The 25791-nt window shown below is 45.7% G+C and overlaps 1 protein-coding gene across 1 annotated transcript in view; it reads right to left on the bottom strand.

Annotated features, from left to right (window-relative positions):
- The window catches only part of PLEKHG7 (pleckstrin homology and RhoGEF domain containing G7), an 83290-nt gene extending 77382 nt beyond the window's left edge, over positions 1-5908 (bottom strand). Inside the window, exon 1 of the mRNA XM_056569385.1 lies at positions 5844-5908. The gene's annotated coding sequence lies outside the window, so the exon portion shown is untranslated. The remainder of the gene's footprint in view (positions 1-5843) is intronic.
- Between the last annotated feature and the right edge of the window lie 19883 nt (positions 5909-25791).

Here is a 25791-nt window from a genome sequence, read left to right on the forward strand (position 1 = left end):
GCGAGGAGTCTTATCCCGGGCACAGATAGTGCAGGCTCGCACAAAGTCCACAACATCCGTCTCCAGAGTCGGCCACCAATAGAAGCGGGAGATGAGTTGCACAGATTTCTTGATGCCCACATGACCTGCGAGATGGGAGGAGTGACCCCATTTGAGGATTCCGAGGCGTTGGCGTGGAGAAACAAAGGTCTTTCCTGGAGGAGTTTGCCTGATGGAGGCAGGAGAAGTGGAGATCAGGCAGTCAGGTGGAATGATGTGTTGCGGAGAGAGTTCAACTTCTGAGGCATCCGAGGAACGAGAGAGAGCATCGGCCCTAATGTTCTTATCGGCAGGACGAAAGTGAATCTCAAAATTAAATCGGGCAAAGAACAGAGACCACCGGGCCTGGCGAGGATTCAGCCGTTGGGCAGACTGGAGGTAGGAGAGGTTCTTGTGGTCGGTGTAAATAATAACTGGAAATCTTGATCCCTCCAGCAGATGCCTCCATTCCTCAAGTGCTAATTTAATGGCTAGAAGCTCTCGATCCCCGATGGAGTAGTTCCTCTCCGCCGGAGAGAAGGTCCTAGAAAAAAAACCACAAGTGACAGCATGCCCGGAAGAATTTTTTTGTAGAAGAACAGCTCCAGCTTCCACTGAGGAGGCATCAACCTCCAATAGGAAGGGTTTGGAAGGGTCAGGTCTGGAGAGCACGGGAGCCGAAGAAAAGGCAGACTTGAGTCGTTTAAAGGCGTCTTCCGCTTGAGGAGGCCAAGACTTGGGATCTGCATTTTTTTTGGTTAAAGCCACGATAGGAGCCACAACGGTAGAAAAATGTGGAATAAATTGCCTGTAATAATTGGCGAACCCCAAAAAGCGTTGGATAGCACGGAGTCCGGAGGGGCGTGGCCAATCTAAGACGGCAGAGAGTTTGTCTGGATCCATTTGTAGTCCCTGGCCAGAGACCAAATATCCTAGAAAAGGAAGAGATTGGCATTCAAACAGACATTTCTCAATTTTGGCATAGAGTTGATTGTCACGAAGTCTCTGAAGAACCATACGGACATGCTGGCGGTGTTCTTCTAGATTGGCAGAAAAAATTAGGATATCGTCCAGATATACAACAACACAGGAGTATAACAGATCACGAAAAATTTCATTAACAAAGTCTTGGAAGACAGCAGGGGCGTTGCACAGGCCAAAGGGCATGACCAGATACTCAAAGTGTCCATCTCTGGTGTTAAATGCCGTTTTCCACTCATCCCCCTCTCTGATGCGGATGAGGTTATAGGCGCCTCTTAAGTCCAATTTAGTAAAGATGTGGGCACCTTGGAGGCGATCAAAGAGTTCAGAGATGAGGGGTAAGGGGTAGCGGTTCTTAACCGTGATTTTATTAAGACCGCGGTAGTCAATGCAAGGACGTAGAGAGCCATCTTTTTTGGACACAAAGAAAAATCCGGCTCCGGCAGGAGAGGAGGATTTACGGATAAAGCCCTTTTTTAAATTTTCCTGGACGTATTCAGACATGGCAAGAGTCTCTGGGGCAGAGAGAGGATAAATTCTGCCCCGGGGTGGAGTAGTGCCCGGGAGGAGGTCGATAGGACAATCATAAGGCCTGTGAGGAGGTAGAGTCTCAGCTTGTTTTTTGCAGAAAACATCCGCGAAGTCCATATAGGCCTTAGGGAGACCGGTTACTGGAGGAACCACAGAGTCACGGCAAGGGTTACTGGGAACCCGTTTTAGACAGTCCTTGGAACAAGAGGGCCCCCAACTCTTGATCTCCCCAGTGGACCAATCCAGGGTTGGGGAATGAAGTTGAAGCCAGGGAAGTCCAAGGAGAATTTCCGAGGTGCAATTGGGGAGGACAAAAAGTTCAATCCTCTCGTGATGAGATCCGATGCTCATTAGAAGGGGCTCCGTGCGGAAACGTATGGTACAGTCCAATCTTTCATTGTTTACACAATTGATGTAAAGGGGTCTGGCGAGACTGGTCACTGGGATGTTGAACCTGTTGACGAGAGAGGCCAAAATAAAATTTCCTGCAGATCCAGAGTCCAAGAAGGCCACAGTAGAGAAGGAGAAGGCAGAGGCAGACATCCGCACAGGCACAGTAAGACGTGGAGAAGCAGAGTAGACATCAAGGACTGTCTCACCTTTGTGCGGAGTCAGCGTACGTCTTTCCAGGCGGGGAGGACGGATAGGACAATCCCTCAGGAAGTGTTCGGTACTAGCACAGTACAGGCAGAGGTTCTCCATGCGGCGTCGTGTCCTCTCTTGAGGTGTCAGGCGAGACCGGTCGACCTGCATAGCCTCCACGGCGGGAGGCACAGGAACAGATTGCAGGGGACCAGAGGAGAGAGGAGCCGAGGAGAAGAAACGCCTCGTGCGAACAGAGTCCATATCTTGGCAGAGCTCCTGACGCCTTTCGGAAAAACGCATGTCAATGCGAGTGGCTAGGTGAATAAGTTCATGTAGATTAGCAGGAGTTTCTCGTGCGGCCAGAACATCTTTAATGTTGCTGGATAGGCCTTTTTTAAAGGTCGCGCAGAGGGCCTCATTATTCCAGGATAATTCTGAAGCAAGAGTACGGAATTGTACGGCATACTCGCCAACGGAAGAATTACCCTGGACCAGGTTCAACAGGGCAGTCTCAGCAGAAGAGGCTCGGGCAGGTTCCTCAAAGACACTTCGGATTTCCGAGAAGAAGGAGTGTACAGAGGCAGTGACGGGGTCATTGCGGTCCCAGAGCGGTGTGGCCCAAGACAGGGCTTTTCCAGACAGAAGGCTGACTACGAAAGCCACCTTAGACCTTTCAGTGGGAAACAGGTCCGACATCATCTCCAGATGCAGGGAACATTGGGAAAGAAAGCCACGGCAAAACTTAGAGTCCCCATCAAATTTATCCGGCAAGGATAGGCGTAGACCAGGAGCGGCCACTCGCTGCGGAGGAGGTGCAGGAGCTGGCGGAGGAGATGACTGCTGAAGCTGTGGTAGTAACTGCTGTAGCATAACGGTCAGTTGAGACAGCTGTTGGCCTTGTTGCGCTATCTGTTGTGACTGCTGGGCGACCACCGTGGTAAGGTCAGCGACAACTGGCAGAGGAACTTCAGCGGGATCCATGGCCGGATCTACTGTCACGATGCCGGCTGGCAGGTAGTGGATCCTCTGTGCCAGAGAGGGATTGGCGTGGACCGTGCTAGTGGATCGGTTCTAAGCCACTACTGGTTTTCACCAGAGCCCGCCGCAAAGCGGGATGGTCTTGCTGCGGCGGTAGTGACCAGGTCGTATCCACTAGCAACGGCTCACCTCTCTGGCTGCTGAAGATAGGCGCGGTACAAGGGAGTAGACAGAAGCAAGGTCGGACGTAGCAGAAGGTCGGGGCAGGCAGCAAGGATCGTAGTCAGGGGCAACGGCAGGAGGTCTGGAACACAGGCTAGGAACACACAAGGAAACGCTTTCACTGGCACAATGGCAACAAGATCCGGCAGGGAAGTGCAGGGGAAGTGAGGTGATATAGGGAAGTGCACAGGTGAAGACACTAATTGGAATCACTGCGCCAATCAGCGGCGCAGTGGCCCTTTAAATCGCAAAGACCCGGCGCGCGCGCGCCCTAGGGAGCGGGGCCGCGCGCGCCGGGACAGGACCGAGGGAGAGCGAGTCAGGTACGGGAGCCGGGGTGCGCATCGCGAGCGGGCGCTACCCGCATCGCGAATCGCATCCCGGCTGGAAGCGGAATCGCAGCGCCCCGGGTCAGTGGATCTGACCGGAGCGCTGCAGCGGGGAGAGTGTAGCGAGCGCTCCGGGGAGGAGCGGGGACCCGGAGCGCTCGGCGTAACAACAGGTTTTGATAAATCTTCCCCTGTACAGTGCACCAGGGCTTCACAAGCATATTACCGCCATATCTTTATAAATAAATTAAGCTGCTTTATACTTCAGGGCCATACCACCTCTCAGCTTATGTTGAGCAGTTGATTGACTGCCGGCACGCGCAGCAGAGCTGTACAGGGCTGTACAGGGCTGTTGCAGTTGATTGACCCACAATAATCTGCGACGGCCCTGCTGAGCGCACGTGCTGGCAGTCAATCGACTGCTTGACATAAGCAGAGAGAGGCGGTAGCCATGACGTAGCCAGAGAATGGACCCCGGACTTTGCCTTTCTGACTGTTGGCCCGGTTCACAGAGGAATTATAAAGCAGTTTTTTGGTAAGTATATAACAGCCTAATTTTTTTTTTTTATAAAGGTATGCCGAGAATATGCTTGTGAAGCTCTATTGCAGCAGCATTTTTTTGGTGACAGATGCACTTTGCACTGTTTACCACTTCCCAAAGGTAAAGGTTACACAGGTATCTGGGCTTTAAATACTGCATAAAAAATCCCTCCCTAGAAGCACCAAAGAAATGCCACAACATGAACTATATCGAAAATGTGTTTGGACACAGCTCTTAACCCCTTAAGGACCAAGCATTTTTCTGTTTTTGCACTTTCGTTTTTTCCTCCTTACGTTTAAAAATCATAACCCTTTCAATTTTGCACCTAAAAATCCATATGATGGCTTATTTTTTGCGCCACCAATTCTACTTTGTAATGACATCAGTCATTTTACCCAAAAATCTACCGCAAAATGGGAAAAAAAATAATTGTGCGACAAATTTGAAGAAAAAACACAATTTTTTTAATTTTGGGGGCTTCCATTTCTACGCCGTACATTTTTCGATAAAATGACACCTTATCTTTATTCTGTAGGTCCTTACGATTAAAATGATACCCTACTTATATAGGTTTGATTTTGTCGTACTTTTGGAAAAAATCATAACTACATGCACAAAAATGTATACATTTAAAATTGTCCTCTTCTGACCCCTATAACTTTTTTATTTATCCACATACGGGGTGATATGAGGGCAAATATTTTGCCCCGTGATCTGAAATTTTAATCAGTACCATTTTTGATTTGATCAGACTTTTTGATCGCTTTTTATTCCTTTTTTTATGGTATGAAAAGTGACCAAAAATGCGCTATTATGGATTTTGGAATTGTTTTGCACGTACGCCATTGACCATGCGGTTTAATTTACAATATATTTTTATAGTATGGACATTTACGCACGTGGCGATACCATATATGTTTATTTTTATTATGGTTATATATTTTTTATATGGATTTGGGGAAAATGGGGGTGATTTAAACTTTTAAGTGATTTATGTGTGTGTTTTTAAACTTTTTAATTTTTTATTTTTTTTTTAATACTTTTAGTCCCCTTAGGGGAATTTTAGGAGGAATCATTTGATTCCTCATACAGATCAATGGGATTACATACAATCCCATTGATGTGTGTGCTCTGTGCTCGATATCATTCTGAGCACCGGAGCCGCCGCAGCAGGAGAGGTAAGTCTCAGGCTATCTCAGTAGTGGATCGCCCCCCTGTGATCATGCTGTGGGGGGGCGATCCACCCCACTGGACCACCAGGGACTGGATACAGGCACCTTTTAGATGCCACTGTCAACTTTGACAGCGGCGATCTAAAGGGTTAATAGCCAGCCGCGTTAACATAGGGGTTAACATAAAGGGTTAAAATCCCCCCCACCATGCACTAAGCTCCTGATTAGCACATCACAATTAAAAATAAAGGATATGACTGGAACTAAGGTATGGATCAAGTAATGGTAAGTATCATTGACATCACTGTCAACTGCACTACAAAACTGTACCAATAGGTTAGTGCGGTTGACACTGATGATGACAGATTCTCATTAAAGAGTACCTGTCATTAAACCATATTTTCTAAACTAACTCAGATTATATTCCCTTACTACTCATAACACCCCTCCTACCCTTAAAATTTTCATACCCTTCCCCTTGCTTACATTGCATGAGCTCTCGTCAGGAGAAAGTGGGCGTCCCCCAGCAGGTACAGTGTCACTGACGCCTACGAGAGCTATGCCTCGCCATGCCCCGCACGCACTTCCTGAGTTTGGTATCCTGACAACTGTTTGACTTGCAGTAGGGAACAGAACAGAGCCACCTAGTGGCCATTTTTTCAATCATATTTAAAACATATAGGTGGGCATTTATCATTGTAGGTGTAAGTGAAGCATTTTTCTACACCTTTTTTGTGTGCTGGTAATGTGTAGGAGCACCAAATTTATTAAATGGTCGCAGAGCATTTCATACATTTTGTGCAGGTACATATTTTCAGAAATGTTACTCTTTACAGATACCATAAAGCTTGCGCCTTTTTTGCGCCTTTTCTAGACACAAGAAACAGTATAAAGACAATGATAAATGTTGGCCATGAAGGTTAAGAATTTTAACAGCAGCTAAATAGCAAAGTGTCTCATAATTACATAAGGAACAATACATTAAAAGATTAGTTTGGTGACAGGTACTCTTTAACCATTGAATTCATATGTTCCATTCAGATCCATTGCCACAGGTCTACAGTTGCAAGAAAAAGTATGTGAACCCTTTGGAATTATATGGATTTTTGCACAAATTGGTCATAAAATGTTATGATCCTCATCTAAGTCACCACCATAGACAATCACAGTCTGCTTAAACTAATAACACACAAATAATTAAATGTTACCATGTTTTTATTGAACACACCATTGTAAACATTCACAGAGCAGGTGGAAAAACTATGTGAACCCTTGGATTTAATAATTGGTTGAACCTCCTTTGGCAGCAATAAGTTCAACCAAACGTTTCCTGTAGTTGCAGATCAGACATGCACAACGGTCAGGAGTAATTCTTGACCATTCCTCTTTACAGATGTCACGATGCCGGCTGGCAGGAGGTGGATCCTCTGTGCCAGAGAGGGATAGCGAGGGCCGTGCTAGTGGACCGGTTCTAAGACACTACTGGTTTTCACCAGAGCCCGCCGCAAAGCGGGATGGTCTTGCTGCGGCGGTAGTGACCAGGTCGTATCCACTAGCAACGGCTCACCTCTCTGGCTGCTGAAGATAGGCGAGGTACAAGGGAGTAGGCAGAAGCAAAGTCGGACGTAGCAGAAGGTCGGGGGCAGGCGGCAAGGTTCGTAGTCAGGGGAGATAGCAGAAGTTCTGGTACACAGGCTTTAAACACACAAAACGCTTTCACTAGGCACAAGGGCAACAAGATCCGGCAAGGAAGTGCATGGGAGGAGGATAGATATAGTCAGGGACCAGGTGGAAGCCAATTAAGCTAATTGGGCCAGGCACCAATCATTGGTGCACTGGCCCTTTAAGTCTCAGGGAGCTGGCGCGCGCGCGCCCTAGAGAGCGGAGCCACGCGCGCCAGCACATGACAGCAGGGGACGGGAACGGGTAAGTGACCTGGGATGCGATTCGCGAGCGGGCGCGTCCCGCTGTGCGAATCGCATCCCCAACGGCCATGACAGAGCAGCGCTCCCGGTCAGCGGGACTGACCGGGGAGCTGCAGGGAGAAAGACGCCGTGAGCGCTCCGGGGAGGAGCGGGGACCCGGAGCGCTAGGCGTAACAGTACCCCCCCCCTTAGGTCTCCCCTTCTCTTTATCCGGAAACTGCCTCCCCTGGGATGAGGACACCGGGAAAGGATGGAGGGATTCCTCAACGGCAGGCAGAACAGCAGGAGTAGGAATGGGGAGAGAGGGCAGAGGGCGAGACCTGGCACGGGGCAGTGTGACACCAGGACGAGGGCCATGCGGGGACACAGGGGCTTGCCTGATGGGACTGGGAGGGGGGGAGAGGCATTTCCTGTGGCAGGCAGAGTCCTTAATGACCTTAGGGGGACCGGATACAGGAGGAACCACAGGGTCACGGCAGGGAGTACTGGGAACCGGTTGAAGGCAGTCCTTGGAACAAGAGGGGCCCCAACTCTTGATCTCCCCAGTGGACCAATCCAGGGCTGGGGAATGGTGTTGAAGCCAGGGTAGTCCAAGGAGAACTTCAGAAGTGCAATTAGGAAGGACCAAAAATACAATTTCCTCGTGATGAGGTCCGATGCACATTAGGAGGGGCTCCGTGCGGAAACGCACGGTGCAATCCAACCTGGCTCCGTTGACCGCGGAAACGTGGAGTGGCTTGACAAGACGGGTCACCGGAATGCGGAATTTATTCACTAAGGACTCCCGAATAAAATTCCCAGAAGCTCCAGAGTCCAGGCAGGCCACGGCTGAGAGGGAAGAGCTGGCTGAAGTAGAAATCCGAACAGGCACCGTGAGACGTGGAGAAGCCGACTTAGCATCAAGAGACGCCACACCCACGAGAGCTGGGTGCGAGCGTGCGTTTCTCAGACGTGGAGGACGGATTGGGCAATCCACCAAAAAATGTTCAGTACTGGCACAGTACAGACAAAGATTCTCTTCCTTACGGCGATTCCTCTCTTCCAGGGTCAGGCGAGACCGATCCACTTGCATGGCCTCCTCGGCGGGAGGCCTAGGCGCAGATTGCAGTGGAGACTGTGGGAGAGGTGTCCAGAGATCTAAGTCTTTTTCCTGGCGGAGCTCTTGATGCCTCTCAGAAAAACGCATGTCAATGCGAGTGGCTAGATGAATGAGTTCATGCAGGTTAGCAGGAGTCTCTCGTGCGGCCAGAACATCTTTAATGTTGCTGGATAGGCCTTTTTTAAAGGTCGCGCAGAGAGCCTCATTATTCCAGGATAGTTCAGAGGCAAGAGTACGGAATTGTATGGCGTACTCGCCAACGGAGGAATTACCCTGGACCAGGTTCAGCAGGGCAGTCTCAGCAGAAGAGGCTCGGGCAGGTTCCTCAAAGACACTTCGAATTTCCGAGAAGAAGGAGTGTACAGAGGCAGTGACGGGGTCATTGCGGTCCCAGAGCGGTGTGGCCCATGACAGAGCTTTTCCAGACAGAAGGCTGACTACGAAAGCCACCTTAGACCTTTCAGTAGGAAACTGGTCCGACATCATCTCCATGTGCAGGGAACATTGCGAAAGAAAGCCACGGCAAAACTTAGAGTCCCCATTAAATTTGTCCGGCAAGGACAGGCGGAGGCTAGGAGTGGCCACTCGCTGCGGAAGGGGTGCAGGAGCTGGCGGAGGAGATGGTTGTTGCTGCTGTAGCTGTGACTGTACTTGCTGTAGTTGTGACTGGAGTTGCTGTGTCATGGTGGTCAAGTACGACAGCTGGTGATCTTGTTGGGCGATCTGACGAGCTTGCTGGGCGACCAGCGTAGGGAGGTCAGCGACAACTGGCAGAGGAACTTCAGCGGGATCCATGGCCGGATCTACTGTCACGATGCCGGCTGGCAGGAGGTGGATCCTCTGTGCCAGAGAGGGATAGCGAGGGCCGTGCTAGTGGACCGGTTCTAAGACACTACTGGTTTTCACCAGAGCCCGCCGCAAAGCGGGATGGTCTTGCTGCGGCGGTAGTGACCAGGTCGTATCCACTAGCAACGGCTCACCTCTCTGGCTGCTGAAGATAGGCGAGGTACAAGGGAGTAGGCAGAAGCAAAGTCGGACGTAGCAGAAGGTCGGGGGCAGGCGGCAAGGTTCGTAGTCAGGGGAGATAGCAGAAGTTCTGGTACACAGGCTTTAAACACACAAAACGCTTTCACTAGGCACAAGGGCAACAAGATCCGGCAAGGAAGTGCATGGGAGGAGGATAGATATAGTCAGGGACCAGGTGGAAGCCAATTAAGCTAATTGGGCCAGGCACCAATCATTGGTGCACTGGCCCTTTAAGCCTCAGGGAGCTGGCGCGCGCGCGCCCTAGAGAGCGGAGCCGCGCGCGCCAGCACATGACAGCAGGGGACGGGAACGGGTAAGTGACCTGGGATGCGATTCGCGAGCGGGCGCGTCCCGCTGTGCGAATCGCATCCCCAACGGCCATGACAGAGCAGCGCTCCCGGTCAGCGGGACTGACCGGGGAGCTGCAGGGAGAAAGACGCCGTGAGCGCTCCGGGGAGGAGCGGGGACCCGGAGCGCTAGGCGTAACAACAGAACAGTTTCAGTTCAGCAATATTCTTGTGATGTCTGAATCGCTTTCTTGAGGTCATGCAACAGCATCTCAATCGGGTTGAGGTCAGGACTGGGCCAATCCAGAAGGTGTATTTTATTCTGTTTAAGCCATTATGTTGTTGATTTACTTCTATGCTTTGGGTCATTGTCCTGTTGCAACACCCATCTTCTGTTGAACTTCAGCTGGTGGACAGATGGCCTTAAGTTCTCCTGCAAAATGTCTTGATAAACCTGGGAATTCATTTTTCCTTTGATGATAGCAATCCATCCAGGCCCTGATGCAGCAAAGCAGCCCCAAACCATGATGCCCCCACCACCATACTTCACAGTTGGGATGAGGTTTTGATGTTAGTGTGCTGTGCCTCTTTTTCTCCATACATAGTGTTGTGTGTTTCTTTCAAACAACTCAACTTTGGTTTCATCTGTCCACAGAATATTTTGCCAGTACTGCTGTGGAACATCCAGGTGCTCTTGTGCAAACTGTAAACGTGCAGCAATGTTTTTTTTTTGGACAACAGTGGCTTCCTCTGTGGTATCCTCCCATGAAATCCATTCTTGTTTAGTGTTGTACGTATCATAGATTCACTAACAGGTATGTTAGCCAATGCTAGAGACTTTTGTAAGCCTTTAGCAGACACTCTAGGATTCTTCTTCACCTCATTGAGCACTGTGCACTGTGCTCTTGCAGTCATCTTTACATGACAGCCACTCCTAGGGAGAGTAGCTGCAGTGCTGGACTTTCTCCATTTATAGACAATTTGTCTTACAGTGGACTGAAGAACGGCAAGGCTTTTGGAGATACTTTTATAATCCTTTCCAGCTTTATGCTAGTCAACAATTCTTAATCATAGGTCTTCTGAGAGCTCTTTTGTGCGAGGCATCACTTACATAAGGTAATGCTTCTTATGAAAAGCAAACCCAGAACTGGTGGGTGTTTTTTTTATAGGGCAGGGCAAATGTAACCAACACCTCCAATCTCATCTCATTGATTGACCTCCAGTTGGGTGACACCTCACTCCAATTAGCTCTTGGAGATGTCATTAGTCTAGGGGTTCACATACTTTTTCCACCTGCACTGTGAATGTTTACATGATATGTTCAATAAAAACATGGTAACATTTAATTCTTTGTGTGTTATTAGTTTAAGCAGACTGTGATTGTCTGTTGTTATGACTTAGATGGAGATCAGATCACATTTTATGACCAATTTGTGCAGAAATCCATATATTTCTTGCAACTTTTTCTTGCAACTGTATAATATCCAGCACCTATCAATGCAGTCATCTTTACATACTGTACATTTGTACAAGAATGGGTCTTTCTAAAGTGCTTACAGAACTCCAGCATGGTACTGTAAAAGGATGCGACCGCTCCATCAAGCCTCTTCATGAAATTTTTTCCCTCCTTTATCTAACACAATAAACTGTGAGTGTTGGGAGCACATGACATGAGTTTTCATGCTTGACCGCTGCATACAAGCCTTCTATCACCACACAAAATGCCAAGCGTCAGATAAAATGGTGTAAAGCACACCACCATAGGACTCTAAAGCAGCGGAAACATTCCGTGGAGTTTTGGATCACACTTCTTTTCACTTCTGATTGTCTGAAAGATGATTCTGGGTTTGTTTAATGCGAGGGCTATGTTATCTGCCTGACTGCATTGTGCCAACTGTAAAGTTTGGTGATGTGAGGATAATGCTTTATAGTTGTTATTGCTTAGTTCCAGGGAAGGGAAACCTTAACCTGTTAAGGACCCAGGGCGTACCTGTACGTCCTGAGTTCGCTTCCGATCTATAACGCGGGGCCACGGCGTGTCGGGCCCGGCCGGGTCGACACCCGGCCTCTAACAACGGCCGGGACCCGTGGCTAATAGCGCGCGGCATTGATCACATTGTGCCACGCGCTATAAACCCTTTAGACGCGGCGTTCAAAGTTGAATGCCGCGTCTAAAATGAAAGTGAAACCATGCCGGTTAGCTCAGGGAGCTGTTCGGGATAGCCGCAGCGAAATCGCAGCATCCTGAACAGCTTACAGGACAGCTGGAGGATCCCTACCTGCCTCCTCGATGTCCGATCGCAGAATGACTGCTCAGTGCCTGAGATCCAGGCATGAGCAGTCAAGCGGCAGAATCATCGATCACTGGTTTCTTATGAGTGTGTGCAGTGTTATAGGTCCCTATGGGAGCTATAACACTGCACAAAAAAAGTGAAAAAAAAGGTGAATAAAGATCATTTAACCCCTCCCCTATTAAAAGTTTGAATCACCCCCCTTTTCCCATAAAAAAAACAGTGTAAATAAAAATATACATATGTGGTATCGCCGCATGCAGAAATGTCCGAATTATAAAAATATATTGTTAATTAAACCGCACGGTCAATGGCGTGCGTGCAAAAAAATTCAAAAGTCCAAAATAGTGCATTTTTGGACACTTTTTATATCATTAAAAAATGAATAAAAAGATCAATAAGTCCTATCAATGCAAAAATGGTACCCTTAAAAACTTCAGATCATGGTGCAAAAAATGAGCCCTCATACCGCCCCATACACAGAAAAATAAAAAAGTTATAGGGGTCAGAATTGACAATTTTAAACGTATACATTTTCCTGCATGTAGTTTTGATTTTTTCCAGATGTATGACAAAATAAAACCTACATACGTAGGGTATCATTTTAATCGTATGGACCTACAGAATAAAGAGAAGGTGTAATTTTTACCGAAAAATGTACTGTGTAGAAACGGAAGCCCTCAAAATTGACAAAATGTTTTTTTTTTTTCAATTTTGTCTCACATTGATTTTTTTTCCATTTCTCCGTAGATTTTTGGGTAAAATGACTGACGTCATTACAAAGTAGAATTGGTGGCGCAAAAAATAAGCCATCATATGGATTTTTAGGTGAAAAATTTAAAGAGTTAAGATTTTTTAAAGGTAAGGAGGAAAAAACGAAAATGCAAAAATGGAAAAAAAAAACGGGTCCTTAAGGGGTTAAAGTAATACTGTAGTGCAAAATAACTTATCCCCTATCTGAAGGATAGGGAATAAGTTATAGATCGCGGGGGGTCTGACCGCTGGGACCCCCCCACGATCTCCTATACTATAAGTTATTTTCCACTGCAGTATTCCTTTAATGGTTCAGCATACCAAGATATTTTGGACAATTGTATGCTTCCAACATGGTGGTTATAGTTTGGGTTCTCTGAGCCACCATGACTGTGCACCAGTACAAAAAAGGTCCATGAAGGCAAAGTTTAGTATATGTGGTGTGAAATAACTTGACTGCTTTGCACAAATGTCCTAATCTCAACCCCATTGAACACCTTTGGGATGAACAAGTCATGTGTTTGGTGTCAGTCCATCTCAACCAACATCACTATCTCCCCTCACAAATGCTCTTCTGAGTATAAGTGGGCAAACTTGTGATATTTCCGCTATTTCATCACTAGGATGTACAATACATTCTTGTGTAATGTGCTACCATACATTCTAAACAGTCATGGCCACAGCACCAGCATTTTCATGAATTATACAGATAGTAAGGCTTCACTTTTTTAACAGGTTAAATGAATAAAGGATGAAGTTATATTTAGATAAGCCTGCAAACACAGCAAACATGTAGGATCTGAATTAGTCATTTGACCAGAAAGGAAAAAGAAAAGGAGGTCTGGAAGGGACATGAATGTCTTGGATTAAAACATATCTATAAGAACCTGTCATTGGATCCAAAGCCAAACGATGAATAATTGTGAACATGAGTTGTGAATGATCTTTATTTACAGATTTACTATTATATGGATTACACCAATAGAATTAGTAAACTTTTATTTATAAAGTATATTATTCACATATCAATACTAGATACAAAGCAAGATGAAGAAATGGGTAACTGTAGACTACGACATTTAGAATTCATTTAAAATGTTTAAAAGTTTAGCAGATTTTTTCTGATCATCCGCCTGTCAAATACATCACAATTGGTTGGCTATGTGAACTGAGCTGTCCATTGTTGAGCAAATTATATAATATGAAAGACTTGTTACTTAGACTAAGTACAGGTTCCCATGCAGGTGGCCTAATATCTTGAATGGAGAACCTTGATGTTACTTCTGCATCACAGATTTCATGCACACCTGTCTATTAGCGTCAAACCTGTATGGCATCTAGTTTATCTAGTCTTCACTGTTTCATTAATGATAAGTACAATCCTGAGCCAAAGACTTTTGGGAAATAATCCTACTGGTATGAGTGTAGAATATTTTTAAATAAACATGCACCATATATCTTACGCTTTCCCCAGGCATGCATTCTGGGCTTCAATGCCCAAACTATTTATTTTTATTTTCTCCATTCTTACCTTCTGAGTGGCATATTTATTTTATTTTTCTGTTGACATAGCCATATGAGGGCTTGTCTTTTTTTCACAGGACAAGTTGTACTTTTTATTTTCCTTATTCTGGTGTTCATATTTCTTATTGGTTCATTTTTAGTAACTATTTTTTGAGGACAAATGGAACAAATGTTATTTTGTCATTCCTTTTCTGTGTTCACCATATGTTAAAAATATCATTATAACCCATCAGCGATCATGTTGGCATGTAAGGGGTTGATTTTTATAGAGGTAGAGTGTTTTTTTAATACTGACAACTAGTGATGAGCGGCATATGCCTGTTCGAATTCCCGATATTTTGCGAATATATGGACGAATATTCGTCCTATATTTGCAAAATTTGCATATTCAAAATATTTGCGGTTATTTTCGCATGTGCATATGCCCATGCGGATAACTATCTACCTATCTATCTATCTATCTATATTATCTATCTACTTATCTATCTATATTATCTATTTATCTTGCTATCTATCTATCTATCTATCTATCCATCTATCTATTTATCTATCTCCTAATATTCTTTAGTGACGATATTCGCGAATTTGAGGATATTCGCGAATATTCGCATATTCGCCTATTCTCATATTTGCGAAAAATTCTCTCTCCAGTCTAATACAGTAAATAGTATAGGAGTCTTCTTTAGACCACAAGCTGGAAGCAGGAAGGGATGAGATCACTGTGATGTGTTCTGTGGGAAAAAAATTACGAATATTCGTAATTGCGAATATATAGTGCTATATTCGCCATATTTGCAAATATGTGAATATGCAAAATTCGCAATAAATATTCGAATTGTGAATATTCGTGCTCAACACTACTGACAACACCTGCAGGGGAGACCTGTGCCCATGTATTCTAGCCCTGTAATGAAAACTTCATTAAGAGGTTAAAGGGTACCTATCAGTTTAAAGAACATCTGATGTGTCATACATTTCTGAATAGTGTGGGCCAAGGTACTTAAAGGGGTACTCCAGCGCAAACATCTTATCCCTATCCAAAGGATAGGGCATGAGATGTTAGATCGTGGGGATCCCGCCGCTGGGGACCCCCGCGATCCCTGTGCCGGCAGCAGGAGGAACGCGGAAGCTTGTAGCTTCCGCGTTCAAAATGTCACGCCACGCCCCCTCCATTCATGTAAATGGGAGGAGGCGTGGCGGCTTTGATGTAGTCGTCATGCCTACTCCCATAGAAGTGAATGGAGGGGGCACTGTGGCCGCATCGACAGTCATCGGGCATGAAACAGAGTTCGCTCCGTGACAGGGTGCCACGCCAGAGATTGTGGGGGTCCCCAGCGACGGGACGCCCATGATCTAACATCTTATCCCCTATCCTTTAGATAGGGGATAAGATGTTTGTGCAGTGTACCCCTTTAACAATAGCAGGAAGAAGTGCTTGGCTGAGTGCTGCAATCCTTCTTTTTTTTTCTCTCACTCAACTGTATGCTATATTTTTGCCTTTTTCCCTAATTTGAGAGTTAAGGCAATGTTCACATCAGTGTTGTGGAGCTTCATTAGGAAGCTCCGTTACAACAGCTCATAACAGCGCTGGGACAGAGGTTATGACGCCAGACATCAACGGGACCCAATAGGCCCAATTCACTTTGAACGGAACAATCTGGATTCTGTTAGTTGCCCATTATTTTACATGATTTTAGGTAAGAAAAAAAACCTGACATGCAGGGTTTTTTCTCTGCTAAAGTCCCATCATTATAACTGAATCAGCGAATGCTGATGGGAACCTAGCCTAAAATGTATATTGAGAATAATATGGGGAAAAACTGTTTCATGTAAAACCTCCTCCAAAGACAAGGCTGATGGAGTGGTATATTTGTGCAGCTAAAGAGTCATTTTTCAGGCATATCCAGTTTTTTGCCGCAGAGAAAGATACATTTTTCTGAGAACTGGGTTGAGTCTAAAACTTGGAATCTACCCTGGCTGTTGAAGCTGGGGGAGAGAAGATAGGACGCCCCCTGTCCACTCATGTGTAGTACTCAGACGGATCCCTCCAAGGAACAGCACAGGATGGAAGCGGCGCACAATACTTCAAAGGTAAAATGATTTATTTACCCGGCATGCAACGCATTTCGCTGAACAACCAGCTTCATCAGGGGCCTGATGGAGATGGTTGTCCAGCGAAACGCGTTGCATGCCGGGTAAATAAATCATTTTACCTTTGATGTCTTGTGCGCCGCTTCCATCCTGTGCTTTTCCTTGGAGGGATCCATCTGAGTGCTTCACCTGTGTTTCCAGGAGCGGCTGCCGATCTTCGCCCGTTGAGGATTATTCCATGTTTACACCATAGTTGTACTTGGCTGTAGTACAACTATACTCGGTGAGCACTATTGCTTTTCTCATCTTAATTTTTATTATTACGTTATCACACTAGGAGCGCTTCTCCTTGTCTATATTCACTCATGTGTAGGGTTGTCTAGGCCGGTCAGAAGTACTTCTAAGCCACACTATGGTACTAAACAGGGACTTTTATCATGCAAATGATATCATACCACAAGTTGCTATATAATGTTGCATATTTTAGAATATTGCCAGTGCTCACATTTGTAGATATGGAATCTAACATATTGTATTGTGGGAATGTAAATCATTGTATATTATAACTCTAGCTCTATTAAGATTAATAGGTATGAGGTGTTCACAAACACATAGAAAGAAAGGAAAATGTCTTTACCTTCTGACTGGAGATTTTCCTGTTTCTCCGCCATTGTCCCATTCAATATTTCCTTTTGCACCTTTCTTTATTAAATGTCAGCTTGTCATTTTATGTCAACACAAGTGAACACATTTACAATAGGGTTTAATCTGGACATCCAGAAATGCTAAAATGCTCTCATAAATTGTAGCTCTTGGAAGAATGACAGTGTTATAACTCTATGTATGATTATAACCTGTACAGCTTTATATACGGAGATTGTCAGGGAATATACCATTCTATGGATGGAGTTTGCATTCTGTTTATTATGTACACTCTCACACTAGTAACATCTTCAGCATGGTTGTTATAAATGCAAAGGTTGCTACTACTTAAAAGGAATCACAGCTTGTACTATTATATACACAATGGGGGAGATTTATCAAAACCTGTCCAGAGGAAAAGTTGCTGAGTTGCCCATAGCAACCAATCAGGTCGCTTCTTTCATTTTTCTGAGGCTTTTTAAAAAAATGAAAGAAGCGATCTGATTGGTTGCTATGGGCAACTCAGCAACTCTTGCTCTGGACAGGTTTTGATAAATCTCCCCCAATATGACCTATACTACTGCACTTTAGTTGATATTGTAATATGCATCACAGCTGAAATTTTTCAAGAGAATGAAGTATTTCTCACAGAAAAGGATTGCAGTAACATGTGTTTTGCTATACACATGTTTGTTCACTTTGTGTGTATTGGAACTAAACCAAAAAAGAGAGGAAAAAAGCAAATTGGACATAATGTCGCACCAAACTCCAAAAATGGGCTGGACAAAATTATTGGCCCCATTACCTTAATATTTGGTTGCACACCCTTTGGAAAAAATAACTGAAATCAGTCGCTTCCTATAACCATCAAAAAGCTTCTTACACCTCTCAGCCGCAATATTGGACCACTCTTCCTTTGCAAACTGCTCAAGGTCTCTCTTAGTGTAGTTCATAATATAGTGTCTGTACCTGTGTGTGACGGTTTTCTCACAATTCTTCTGTGATTTTCACCTCACTATTTATTTTTAACAGCATACAAAATTACTGTTGTCTCAGATTTTTCCCAGCTTGCAATGCGGCTGAGACCTGACTCACTAGTCAGCTGATGACAGGGAGCCTGTCTGCTTCAATGGGTGGAGGGATCGCTTGGTGGGAGAGAGATCAATCTGCAACTAATGCAACAGCTGTAGGCACCCAGGTCCAGGTGAATAGCTCCTGCAGCTCCGGCTCTGTCTGGTTTAGGGGCGTCGGGATGTTGGATTTGATCCTTATGGAATAAAACCACTTCAAGCAAGAGTTACAGGTGTGTGTGCTCCTATTTATTTTCTTCTCATACACGCTGTAGGCACCCTGATTGAAAACCACAGGTCTTTGAATGGATGCAGCTCATTTATGTTTCAATGGGTGGGGTGGCTGATGTGTGGGAGGGAGGAAAATGTAATTGTGGGATTTGTAGTCAAAAAAAGAAAAGTCAAACAGGAAATACAAGTTCACAAAAAGCTAGTCACAGTGTTATGGTAATCTAATGACATTTAGCCACAAGACAAGGCAGATCCTTCCATGCCCATTACTGTCTGCCAGGTACGTACTAAAATCCCCTTATGATGGATAACCCCTTTAAGCTTTTGTCTGTTTTAGCATATATCCTGAGTTTTAACCATGGTTACCTGTCCTATTTGATATATAGATTTGAGCCTGCTCTGTTTTAGTACATTTGTCTCGTTTTAGTTTCTTGTATGTTCGTTCTGCATTTACCTGGATATACCTTAGTCCGTGTTCACACTGTGCGTTATGTCAGTCCTGTTTTGACCTTCTATCTACCGTCCATCTAGGAGTAAATGTGTCTTGTGTCTGTACCCTTGTTTGCTTTTATTTAGGATTTCTGTTTCCCTTTAGGCCAGTATCCTGATCACTCGGTGGAGAGTGCCTGCTGGCTAGGAGTCTATGTGGCTTTGGTATTGATGGCCCTCCATGTTTGGAGTTGGGTTTCTAGTGTGTTCCTTATCCTGAGTCCAGTTTGAACACTGCTCTTGATTTCCTGACCCATTTAGTGTTCTGGCATTCAGTTAACCTGTTTATCCCCTGTATCTCCTGGTTTTGTTTGCTAAACTTATCCCCATATCTAGTTTTGTTCATATTATCATATCTGCCGTTAATCTTGATTACGGTTTCTGAACTGTATGTTAGTATGCTATATCCTGCCTTGTTTGTATTTATATGTCTGTTTGTTGGTTCCATTATATTCCTAACTTGTCTCCGAAATGTACAGCTTAGTTTCTTTTGTTGACTTCGAAGTCCATGCACTTTAGCACTAGGAAGGGACCAGCTCCTAGTTGTCGATCCGTCATTTAGGGCGGATGGACAAGTAAGCATGGAAAGTGGTTTTAGGGACAGCTTTAGGGCTCACTTCTCCCTGCCCCCCATTCATGACATATGGAGAGACAATGGACATATTCATGACATATGGAAAGACACTACCGTAGCAGAACAGCTGCACAATTCCTCCTCAATATGAAAGCACGCTTAATAGCACAATAACAAATATTTATCTTTGTCACCTCAAATATTAAGGTGAATCTGTCAACTCCATACTAGATACAGAGCTGTAGATCCTGGATGATAGGTACTATGGGAATAAACTGAACCATACATTTTAGTTTTCCTGATTTTTCCTGATTTATCCTCAAAAAGGCATGTATGACAGATATATAGAGGAATCAAGTGAGAACCTGCACATGTAAATATATATACTTAGCATGTATTAATTCCTGTAAAATCTGCTAAATATGTATACAATATTTTATGGTCTCATCACAAATGAACGTGTAAAGAGAGGCTATGACTAGTTATATAAGAATGGGTTGGGTTCACCATTGCTCTTGAAGCTATTACTTTAATTATTAAATGTCTTACAAATCCTACAGAAATGTAAATGACATCTGACTCACATCTGAATTATATCCCAGTACACGATTGACTTTTACATGAAGAAAAGAGTAATGCTCATCAAATCAGAATTTGATACCAAAAGGGGTACTTTTCAGGATAAGCTGTTGTGTGTACACAAGGAGTATCTCTTCAATGTAGAAAATAGTGGTGGAGCACTCACCATGGTAGATGGATTCCATAAGGAAAAATCTTGTTACAGACACCTCATGTGCAAGGGCAGAGTCTAGCAGGAACGTGTCACTTGGGCAAAGGAAGGCATTCCAGTTCATACAAACTGTACTTAATGAGATGCACTCCAGGTAGAATCAGCACCTTGTTTTTGATGTATCTCCTCCATATTGGCGAACGCACTGATGCTGAGAGCAGTTTGTAGTCCCAAGTGCTATTAACCCTTAAGTTACTGCTTTACAAGGAGTATTTCTATTTGTGATCATTATATCACTAGTATCTGGAATTTTTTGCCAGATTTTTTAGTTGTCCCTGTGCTAGTAGGAGGAGCCTAATGTCTATGGTGTCTCTCCTATACTGGACACATACACAGGAACAGATCCTACACTTATATCTTTATCTTGTACAGAAAAAGAAGCAGCAGCCTCAGCAGCAGAATGGAATACATTTTGGAGAAGGACGGCTCTCAGGATCCGGGCTGGTATGCAGGAAGGGCACTGGAGTGGATCCTCTGTGTCAGGTGATGGTGTGAGGTGATGGCATGGGCCGTACCAGGGGAACGGAATCTAAGGGGTTACTGGTTTTCACCAGAGCCCACCGCAAAGCGGGATGGACTTGCTGCGGCAGGTAACCTCCAGGTCGTTCCACCAGATAGCGACTCAACCTCACTGACAGCTGAGACAGGCGCGGTACAAAAGGACAAGGCAAGGCGCGGTCAGACGTAGCAGAAGGTCAAGGCAGTGGCGTTGCTAGGGTTGGTGTCACCCGATGCGGTAGAAAATGGTGTCACCCCCATACCTCCCCCTTCCCCCCAGTAAGTTTTTAGCCTGTTGTGACAGACACCACTGTTGTAGGGCATTGTGAGAAATTCCAGTATAATAATCAGATATACCAGTTGCCACAGAATAGGAAAGTGTTAAAGAAGTTTTCACCATTGAAATATACAGCTCCCAGAATTACTTAAAGGGGTACTCCACTGGAAAACATTTACTTTTATATCAACTGGTGCCAGAAAGTTAAACAGATTTTTAAATTACTTCTATTTAAAATCTTAATACTTACAGTACTTATAAGCTGGTGTATGCTCCACAGGAAGTTGTGTAGTTCTTTCCAGTCTGACCACAGTGCTATTTGCTGACACCTCTGGCCATGTCAGGAACTGTCCAGAGCAGGATAGGTTTGCTATGGGGATTTGCTCCTACTATGGACAGTTCTTGACATGGACAGAGGTGTCAGCACAGAGCACTGTGGTCAGACAGAAAATAAATTAAAAAAGAAAATAACTTCCTGTGAATCGCTTATACAGCAGCTAATAAGTACTGGAAGGATTAAGATTTTTAAATAGAAGTAATTTACAAATCTGTTTAACTTTGTAGCACCAATTGATTAAAAAAAATGTTTTCCAGTAGAGTACCCCTTTGAGCAGTGGTGAGGTTATGCTGGGAGTTGTAGTTCCACTGACCTAACTGTAGAACTGACAAGCGACTACAGCTCTGATAGGACAGGAGAGGAGAGGAGAATGTACAATGATATCAGTGACTACAGGTGACGTCTTCTCTATAGTCTTCCCATCTAATTCAGATGGTACATACCGCCAGGACTTGTTCCAGCTAAAACTTCTGTCTGTAGAATGTGACGCCCAGACGTCTCCTCACTATGTCAGCGCATTCTCATCCTCTATATGAAAACAATTATTATTATAAACCTGCCAGACACTGTATCCTCTAAATATAATACTACTATACACTATACTCTTTGATTATAAACCTTCCATACACCATACCCACTGAATATAATACTACCACACACTGTACATTCTGAATATAATACCAACACATACTGTACTCTCTGAATATAAATCTGCCACATACTGTACCCCTGATTATAATACTGCCACACAGTGTACCCACTGAATATAATACTACCACATACTGTACCCTCTGAATATAATACTACCACAAACTGCGCCTTCTGAATATAATACTACCACAAACTGCGCCCTCTGAATATAACATTGCCATACAGTGCACCCTCTGAATATAACACCACAACCGCAGTAACACCCCTCAACATCCGTTAGCTGATGCTATTACCACGGGAGGGGGGTATTGGTGGTGTTGCTAGTGGATGATGGGGGTGATACTACTGGGGGGGGGATGCTGGAGGATGATGAGGGTGCTACTGCCCCCCCCCATCCCCCCGGCAGTATCACCCCCATCATCCATCGGCAGGATCGTCCTCCTGGCAGGAGCACCTCCATCATCCACCATCAGGATATGCTGATGGAGGTGCTGCTGGGGGGGGGGTGTTGCTGGTGGATGATGAGGGTGCTACTGCCAGGGGGGAGCATTAGGTAGGCAGCAGTTCCCCCACATTAGGTAGGTAGCAGTTTCCCCACATTAGGTAGCATCTTTTCCCCACATTAGGCAGCATAGATTCCCCACATTTGGTACCAGTTCCCCCACATTAGGTAGATACCAGTTACCCTACATTAGGTAGAAATTTCCCCACATTAGGTGTCAATTTACCCACATTAGGTAGCACAGATTCCCCACAATAGGTAGCAGTTTCCCCACATTAGGTAGCATAGATTCCCCACATTCGGTAGCACAGATTCCCCACATAAGGTAGCATAGACTCCCCACATAAGGTAGCATAGACTCCCCACATTTGGTAGCACAGATTCCCCACATTAGGTAGCATAGACTCCACACATTAGGTAGCATAGACTCCCCACATTAGGTAGTAGTTTCCCCACATTAGGCCGCAGGTTCCCTTGCAGGTTCCCCACAATGGGTCAAAGTCTCCCCACAATAGATCGCTGGTTCACCCCCCCACACACACACAAAAAAAACACATACAACACAGAGAGACACACACACAAACACACACACAGTCAGAGAGACACACACACAGTCACACACACACACACACAGAGTCACACACACAGAGTCACACACACAGTCGCACAAACACACACAGTCACACACACACTCAGAGAGTCACACAAACACACATGCAGTCACACACACAGAGTCACACAGTCACACACACACAGAGTCACATACACACACATAGTCACATATACACAGTCACACACACACTCACAGAGCCACACACACAGAGTCACACACACAAACATAGATAGAGACAGACAGAGAGAGACAGACACGCACACTCACCCATCCAGCGCAGCGCTCCTTCTCACCGGGCGCCCTGCGAGTGACGTAACTGACGTCCTCCTGCGCGGCCATGCGGTGTGACGTCAGGCCGGCGCAGACGTGGGAGCGGAGGCTGGGCACAGTGCTGGTGAAGGTGAGGGGGGGGTGTGATGACGGACGGGCGCACAGTGCAGGTGAAAGGGGGGGGGGGGGGGGTTGCTGACGGACGGGCGCACCGCACACACAGCGCAGGGGGGGGGGTGCTGACGGATGGGAGGCCGGTCGGGCACAGATGGGGGTGTCGGTGTAGCTGGGGAGGGGGTCGGGTGCTGCGGAGCGTCTTGGTGTCACCCCATTAGGTTGGTGTCACCCGGTGCGGGCCGCACCCCCCGCACCCGGGTTACAACGCCACTGGGTCAAGGCAGGCGGCAAGGTTCGTAGTCAGGGGCAATGGCAAGGGGTCTGGATTCTCCCAATTAACAAGAATTTTTTTTTTTTACCTTGGAGGCGAGGATCTCTTTCACCGAGACGACATCAGAGGACCCAGTGACAGGAGCAGGAGCGGTGACCTTGGGGGAATAACGGTTAAGTATGAGGGGTTTGAGAAGGGAGACATGGAAAGAGTTAGGAATACGAAGAGAGGGAGGAAGATGGAGCTTGTAGGAGACAGAATAAATTTGACTTTTGATTTTAAAAGGCTCGAGGTAACGAGGGCCCAGCTTGTAGCTAGGGACCTGGAACCAAATGAATTTGGCAGAGAGCCATACTTTGTCACCAGGGGAAAAGACAGGAGGAGTTCTTCTCTTCTTATCCGCATGTCTTTTCATGCGAGACGAGGCCAGTGAGAGCGACTTTTGAGTCTCCTTCCAGATAGATGAGAAGTCCTTAGTTAATTCATCTACGGCAGGAACTCCAGATGGAATGGGAAGGGGGGGGGGCAGCGGGTGACGGCCGTACACTACAAAAAATGGAGATTTGGCGGAAGACTCAGAATTCTTTAAATTGTACGAAAATTCGGCCCAGGGCAGCAGATCAACCCAATCATCTTGACGGGAGGAGACAAAATGTCGCAGGTAGTCACCAAGAATTTGATTCACCCTCTCCACTTGTCAATTGCATTGGGGGTGATAGGCGGACGAGAAATTTAATTTGTTCTTTAATTGAGTGCAGAGTGCTCTCCAAAATTTTTAGATAAATTGAATGCCTCTATCAGAGACGATATGCGTGGGAAGCCCATGGAGACGAAAAATCTGCAGAAAAAAATACTTTGCCAACTGTGGCGCAGAAGGAAGGCCAAGAAGCAGGACAAAATGAGCCATTTTGGAAAAACGATCAATGACCACCCAAATGACGGTGTTGCCATGAGATGAAGGAAGATCCGTGATGAAGTCCATGGCTATGTGGGACCAAGGCTGTTCAGGCAACGGCAGGGGGTGGAGAAGACCTGCAGGCTTCTGGCGTGGAGTTTTATCACGTGCACATACTGTACAGGACGTACAAAATCAGTCACATCTTTTTCCAGGGAAGAACACCAGTAGTGTCTGGAAATCAACTGTATGGATTTTTTATTCCAGCGTGACCAGAAAGATGGGAGGAATGACCCCATTTGAGAGTCTGGAGGCAAAGATGTGGAGGAACATAAGTTTTTCCTGGAGGAACTGGCACCAGAGAAGCAGGAGCAGAGGAGATCAGGTACTCTGGAGGTATGAAGTGCTGAGGAGGGGTCTCGGCTTCGGAGTCATCAGTGGAACGTGATAAGGCATCAGCTCTGATATTCTTGTCTGCAAGACGAAAATGAATTTGAAAATTGAATCTGGCAAAGAACAACGACCACCTGGCCTGGCGAGAATTTAAACGCTGGGTGGACTGAAGATAGGACAGATTTTTATGGTCAGTGTAGATGGTGATAGGGTGAAGGGACCCTTCCAGGAGATGTCTCCACTCTTCAAGTGCCAAGTTGATTGCCAACAGTTCACGGTCTCCTATGGAATAGTTCTTTTCAGGAGGAGAAAAAGTTTTGGAGTGAAAACTGCAAGTGACGTTTTTTTTTTCTTTAGCGGCTCTTTGAAGAAGGACAGCCCCGGCTCCTACCGAGGAGGCGTCAACCTCAAGGAAGAAAGGCTTCAGTGGATCTGGCCTAGATAAGACTGGTGCAGAAGCGAAGGCGGCCTTAAGGCAAGAAAAAGTTTCATCGGCTTGGGAAGGCCAGGACTTCGGATTTGCGCTTTTCTTCGTCAGTGCCACAATAGGGGCAACGATGGTGGAGAAGTGGGAAATGAACTGACGATAGTAGTTGGCGAATCCGAGGAAGCGCCGGATAGCACGAAGTCCAGAGGGGCGTGGCCAATCCAAGAACACGGAGAGCTTGTCAGGATCCACTTGAAGACCCTGTCCAGAGACCAGGTATCCCAGGAAAGGAAGACAGCTACATTCAAAAAGGCATTTTTCTAATTTGGCGTAAAGATGGTTTACACGAAGGCGCTGGAGTACTTGACGGACATGGAGCCGGTGTTCCTCA

Source organism: Hyla sarda, chromosome 4 (assembly GCF_029499605.1).
Source record: "Hyla sarda isolate aHylSar1 chromosome 4, aHylSar1.hap1, whole genome shotgun sequence".
Lineage (NCBI taxonomy): Eukaryota > Metazoa > Chordata > Amphibia > Anura > Hylidae > Hyla > Hyla sarda.